Genomic DNA, 7,374 nt, shown 5'->3' on the forward strand with positions numbered 1-7,374 from the left:
AATCATTAAACATGTATGATAATTATGTGGCATATGAGAAAAATGGTGCAAAGGATGTTGGCTACACTTAAAAATAAATATTAAACACTGTGTATGTTGAAAAAAGAATATTGTGTTCTGGACTGTGGTATTGAATATACTCTTCAACTTAAGGTTTTGTAAGGTTATTTTTAATTCATTGGTACAGAATTTAGTATATTAATGAAAAATAAGTTTAATTTTAATACATTGGTATAGACTTCAAGTTTAAGACTATTCTTCATACAAATTATATATATATTTCTACTCTAATATGTGTTACATACACACAACTGGATTATAATACAGCATTTACTTCCAATACCTTGAAAGTGCTGTGGCAATCTGTTTAGGATAATTAAGTAATACAAGCTAATTGTTAGTTGATGAAATAATGGTCATGTCAATTACTAGTCTATTTTTATCACATGAATATACATCCTAGGTTTAACAGATAGATATGGGTCTATAGACATATAAGGTCAAATTGTTAGATAAGGTCTTTAAAAGCCTCAGAGATCTACAGAATGTGGCATTTAAAGATATTTTTTTCATTATTTTAAAGATTCTTTGACAATCAGACAGGTTAACTCCTGGCAACACCTAGTCTACCTCAAAAATATGATGAGCATCAAGGTACCTCCTTATGGAGGTAGCCTCAAATTGACAAACCAGCCCCAGGCAAAATGTCCTTGTTTCTGCCATAGGTAGAATTCTGCCTAAAAAATGGCGATCTTGGATGCAGGCAGAGTTGACAGCCAAATGCTGCCAAGACAGGGTAAGCAAGTCCTCAAAAGCCTCTCTACTATGTCTGTCAGATATACTGGGCCAGAAGCCTGAAGAGGATGGTCCAATGCTATAGAGAGTGTTCTGTGTCTGTTCAGGCAGCAAACTTTCTGTCATTTTTTTTGTTTGTTTGTTTTGTTTTTGAAGCTGCTAACATGCCCTACTGGTTTACTTGTGTAATTAAGTTTTTTTATTCCTTCTCAAGTCTCTGATGAGGTTGAGGATGAGATAGTTTAGTTTTACAATTAAGCTTAGTTGTTTAGGAGTTAAGACGATTTTAGGTCTAGATAGATGTATTAAGTTCATAAAGATGAGATATGATAGATACTGATTTATATTCAGAATTTTAGACTCACCAAAATAGGAAATATATTTCCTTCAAGGTTGGCAAATGCAAATAGGCAAACACTATGAATGTAACATTTATATAATTCTTGACAGTATATTGGACTAATAGTTTCCATGAATAGTAAGACCCAAATTCTCAGATCTTTATTTGCTAGGTGAAGGATTTTTTTATTTTTTTATTTTTTTTTCTTTTTCTTTTTTTTTTTTATTAATTTATTCTTGTTACATCTCAGTGTTTATCCCATCCCTTGTATCCTCCCATTCCTCCCCCCCCCCATTTTCCCATTATTCCCCTCCCCTATGACTGTTCCTGAGGGGGATTATGTCCCCCTATATATTCTCATAGGGTATCAAGTCTCTTCTTGGCTACTTGCTGTCCTTCCTCTGAGTGCTACCAGGTCTCCCCCTCCAGGGGACATGGTCAAATGTGAGGCACCAGAGTACGTGAGAAAGTCGTATCACACTCTCCACTCAACTGTGGAGAATATTCTGACCATTGGCTAGATCTGGGAAGGGGTTTAAAGTTTACCTCCTGTATTGTCCTTGGCTGGTGCCTTAGTTTGAGCGGGACCCCTGGGCCCAAATCTGCCTATCATATTGTTCTACTTGTAGATTTCTAGGACCCTCTGGATCCTTTTATTTTGCTGTTCTCCCATGCGTCTCTCATTTAGAGTCCCAATAATCTGCCTTCCCCTCTGTCCCAGTTTCCTGGTAAGTGAAGGCTTTTGTGGGACATGCCCCTTGGGCTAGTATGCAGATATAAGTGAGTATATACCATTTGATTCTTTCTGCTTCTGGGTTAACTCACTCATTATGATCATTTCTAGCTCAATCCATTTATCCACAAATTTCGGAATTCCTTGTTTTTAATAGCTGAGTAGTATTCCATAGTGTATATGTACCACAGTTTCTTTATCCACTCTTCTACTGAGGGACACTTAGGCTGTTTCCATGTTCTGGCTATTATGAATAAGGCTGCTATGAACATGGTTGAGCAAAGTTTCTTGTTGTGTGCTGGAGCATCTTCTGGGTATATTCCAAGGAGTGGAATAGCTGGGTCTTGAGGAAGCCCTACTCCCATTTTTCTGAGATAGCACCAGATAGATTTCCAAAGTGGCTGTACTAGTTTGCATTCCCACCAGCAATGAAGGAGTGTTCCTCTCTCCCCACATCCTTGCCAGCATGTGGTGTCGCTTGAGTTTTTGATCTTAGCCATTCTGATGGGTGTAAGATGGAATCTCAGAGTTGTTTTGATTTGCATTTCCCTGATGACTAAGGAGGTTGAGCATTTCTTTAAGTGTTTCTCAGCCATTTGATACTCCTCTGTTGAGAATTCTCTGTTTAGTTCCAAGCCCCATTTCTCAATTGGGTTATTCGGTTTGGTGGTGTTTAATTTCTTGAGTTCTTTGTATATTTTGGATATTAGACCTTTGTCAGATGTAGGGTTGGTGAAGATTTTTTCCCAGTCTGTAGGCTGTCGCTTTGTTCTCTTGACAGTGTCTCCTGCCTTACAGAAGCTTCTCAGCCTCATGAGGTTCCATTTATTAATGGTTGACATTAAGGCCTGGGCCGTTGGTGTTCTGTTCAGGAAGTTGTCTCCTGTGCCAATATGTTCCAGGCTCTTTCCCACTTTTTCTTCTAAGTGGCTTAGTGTCTCTGGTTTTATGTTGAGGTCTTTAATCCACTTGGATTTGAGTTTTGTGCAAGGTGACAAATATGGGTCCAGTTTCATTTTTTTACACATAGACCTCCAGTTAGACCAGCACCATTTGTTGAAGATGCTATCCTTTTTCCATTGAATGGATTTGGCTTCTTTGTCAAAAATCAAGTGACCATATGTGTGTGGATTCATATCTGGGTCTTCGATTCGATTCCACTGATCAACCAGCCTGTTGCTGTGCCAGTACCATGCTGTTTTAATTACTATTGCTTTATAGTACAGTTTGAGATCAGGTATGGAGATTCCTCCGGAGCACCTTTTATTGTACAAGATTGTTTTAGCTATTCTGGGTTTTTTGTTTTTCCATATGAAGTTCAGAATTGAACTTTCAATGTCTTTAAAAAATTGGGTAGGTATTTTGATAGGGATTGCGTTGAATCTGTAGATTGCTTTTGGTAGGATGGCCATTTTTACTATGTTAATTCTCCCGATCCATGAGCAAGGAAGATCATGCCATCTTCTCAGGTCATCTTCAATCTCTTTCTTCAGAGCTTTGAAATTTTTTTCATACAAGTCCTTCACTTGCTTAGTTAGGGTAACTCCTAGATATTTTATATTGCTTGTGGCTAATGTGAAGGGTGTGGTTTTCCTAATTTCTTCCTCTGCAAGCTTGTCATTTGTGTATAGGAAGGCTACAGACTTTTTTGAGTTAATTTTGTATCCAGCCAATTTGCTGAAGGTGTTTATCGGCTTTAGGAGTTCTCTGGTGGAGTTTTGAAGGATTTTTTTAAATCACAAGAATTTATTCATCAAAAAGAAGGTAATTGGAATAAGTTGAGAAATTTGAAGAGTTTCCAAATGAGTAGATACACAAATTTTAATCATAAACATGAAAAGAATAACTAATTATATAGCTATCACTCACATTTGTCATTTACTTTATAATGTATGAAAATGCACTAGATTATTTTTTCAGTCAGAAATAAATATTTCACTTCCAATTTTAGTCCAACCAAGTATTCTTTAATACTTTAAAAATACCAAGAAATATACTTTAATGCTCACTGAGAACCCATAAAATTACTTTCAATCTCATGAGGTTCCACCTTACATTTGCCATGGATTTTTCATTTTGCTATTTCCAAGTCCCCAAGCTTACTTTGTTCTTACCATTAAATTCTCATTAGTTTCCTGCTTATTTTTCTTTTCCTTTCCTTTTGTTTTTCTATGATATCAGTAAGGCAAGTGACAACTACCCTTTAGCTTATGTAATTCCAAAGGAAATGATTCACCTGGGAAAAGAGTCTTCGAGATGGATTTAAAAGAAGTATGTGCTTTAGAAGTATGTAATGACAAGAAAAAATAAATCTGCTGTATTCATTCTGTGCTAATTTTTAAGAGAGTAATTTATTTTTAGAATTAAATTTGATTAATAAACCATAATATTAAATTGTGGCAAGCTTGGTTATACAATCAATAAGCCTTTCACACAAGGGGAACCTTCTGGCTTCCAGGCCTTTCAATGAAATGATGACAAAGACATATCAAAAGAAAACCATAGTATTTTATAATCAGAGTGCATTTCAAGGGATAGAAAAAAAAATAAGGCCGATATTTTAATAGACAAAAATATTTTATCCCTTTCATGGCTAGCAAATGCTGGATTGTTTTTAAACTAGGGATATCAGAACCATTACATTTTACTGCTGACCTCAGGAGAAGGACAATTACTCACACGGATCTTGAACAGGTTTTACATCTAACAGCTTTGACAATATCACACTGATTTCTGTCCCTACCCCGACAAGTAGGCTTGAGAAGTGTCTTCTGTCCAGGGTCTAATGCCACTGCAAATAATCCCCTCAGGAAGCAGCAGCATTGGAAGATGTGACTGGACTGTGGACACTGACACCTGTTTACGTTTTGAAAGTACACCATCGATTGTGGCTACTGATTTCAACAGCCGGCTCCTGCAGAAGACAGGTAGGAGCTGAGCAACTTTCTGCCTTGCTATTTAACTTGGTGGAAAATGAAGTCGTTCCCCAGCCTGTCACATCTTTACTCTGATATGTAGCAAATGCCTTCAGCTGATAATCCGAAGAGCATCAAGGATCCTTTACTTCTCAGAGATTATTTTTATCTTTGTCTCTCCATTCTGACCTCATTACAGACTAATCATTTTAAAAAGAGAATGTTTTAGATTCCACCCATCTCCCAAGACATGAAGAGATACTTGTTTCAGTTGCTGTTGATACTTAACCCTGCTTTTAATTTTTTTTTGTATATTAGTATTATTGGTAGTCTATGCCAAGTCAGAATATTAAGCACTTTAATTAAATCTATTGATTTTCAGAAACAAAGGAATAGGATTGGTAGTGTTAAAGGGTGTCAAATTAGAGAAGATATAAACTTGCAGAATATTTTTAGAGGCTGTTGTATTTCCTACCTCTCATTATAATTTTGGCAAGGTTTCAGAAAATTTGGGGAAGGGGAAGGAAAGGGAGAAGGAAGGGAGAGAGAGAGACAGAGATAGAGACAGAGAGACAGAGAGACAGAGGGAGAGAGAGATATCAGTAAAACAAACCCCTAAGACTTTGTGATATGAAAAAAATAATTGTCATGTAATCAATCAAAAGTCATGTGCGTGCCCGCTTATACCCACCCACACCCACACCCCACCACATACACCCTTGACAATCGTGGAAAAGCTGATAAAGGCAAGTCTTTGCTTGCCCAGGCAACTATTCCTCATTCCCAGAACTCCATTCTCACCAGTCTGCATGTTTTCAATTACTCTATGACATTGAAGATGAAGTTAAGTGATTCAATTTACAATGTTCAATGTGTGATCTTTTTATTATAATTTATTCACATTATATCACAATTGTAACCCCTTTGCTCTTATCTTCTTTTTCCATCATATAGATGTCAGTAAAACATGATTATCTAATGAAATTTATGTGGTCAAATAACAGCTAGAATACATGGAAATATAGTGAACTTTGGAATCAAATACCATTTGGTGAAATATACCCATTATTTTGGATAATCTTAACTACTTACAAAACCCGTAGATTTTGTTAAAAGGTTAAGAAAACATATTTTTACATTTTGGAGATAAATTATCATTAATATGTTATTTTCTTGTATATATTTAAGAATATTTTAGTAATATGCCTTTGTTTCCTTCATTGTAAGGAGTTATGGTTTTATGTACAATGCTAGGGCTTATAAAAACCAATGGTATTAAGAAATTGAATAAAATTTGAGCTAAAGAATTTAATCTGCATCTCATGGGCTTTCAAAAGGCCAATAGATGTATGTGTAGGCTCTCATTATTATTGGCCATTATGGAAATGCAAATCAAGACCTTGATGATATATCTCTGTACTCCTGCTAGGATAGTAAACTTTTGACCAAATGGCAAATGCTACTAGGAATGTAGAGAAATGGGAATCCTAATATATACTTGTAGGAAGTGGATATTAGTATAGTTGTTGAAAATAGCATTTTGGTGCCCCAAATTTAAGTGACATCACCATATGATCCAGAATTTCCATTTCTGTTTTTGTGTCCCAAAGAGATGACATATATTTAAGGAATATTTTATTCCAATGTTTATTACAGCATTGTAGGCAACACTCAAGATATTAAATTAACTTAACTGTTCATTGAAAGATGAATAGACAGAAAAATCATACCTAAAGAAAACATGCAAATAGAGTGGTCTTCCACTCAGTCTTAAAACAAATGTCTTTTAAGTGAAACATTATTAGTGAAACCAGAGGATATTGCTTTAAGTGAAATGGGGAAAAAGCCACCAAATACCACATGCCTTTATTTACCTATGAATTCTAATAGAAAGAAATGATGCTGTGGGTGGTTCTCTGGGCCTAAATAGAAAATGCAAATGGTGAGATGAAGTCATAGCATTAGAGACAGCAAGAATAAATTTTGAAGATCTAATGTATAGCATCAAGGTTTGTGCTGATGTTTTCTATTCTTGAAAATATCTAAGAGAATACTCCCTAAAACTCTAATAACATACAAAATAATACAAGTAATATTTTGGATAAGTTAAAGAAACAGATATAATTATGTTACATCTAGTCATATAAAATATCAACCTACGTATCATAAATGTATATATTCATTACTTCTCAAAAAGTGTAATAATTAAAAATGAGCATGTATATTAATGAGTTTATTTTTTTTTGCTTTTTCTATTTAATTGCACAAAATTAATTTTCTAACTAATTGCACAAAATCATGGGCTTTATTGACATTGCAACATGTGTGTAGCATGTTTCCTGTGGTTGTGTACATTGTTCTAACCTCAATAGTTGGCTCCACCCTTTTGCTTTTTGGTTTAGGACTGATATATGATAGCCACAAACAAACATATTGTCAGATGCACAAAAAAGAGTTATGAATTTTTTTCAAATGGATAAGCAATGTCAGTCAAAATATTTTAAAAACAATCTCAAATTAATAAGATCTATTAAACTGGGATCCTCCTAATAGAATAAACAGAAATCAACATATGTTAATTCAAATTATTG

This window comes from Acomys russatus, chromosome 12 (genome assembly GCF_903995435.1).
Source record: "Acomys russatus chromosome 12, mAcoRus1.1, whole genome shotgun sequence".
NCBI classification, from domain to species: Eukaryota; Metazoa; Chordata; class Mammalia; order Rodentia; family Muridae; genus Acomys; species Acomys russatus.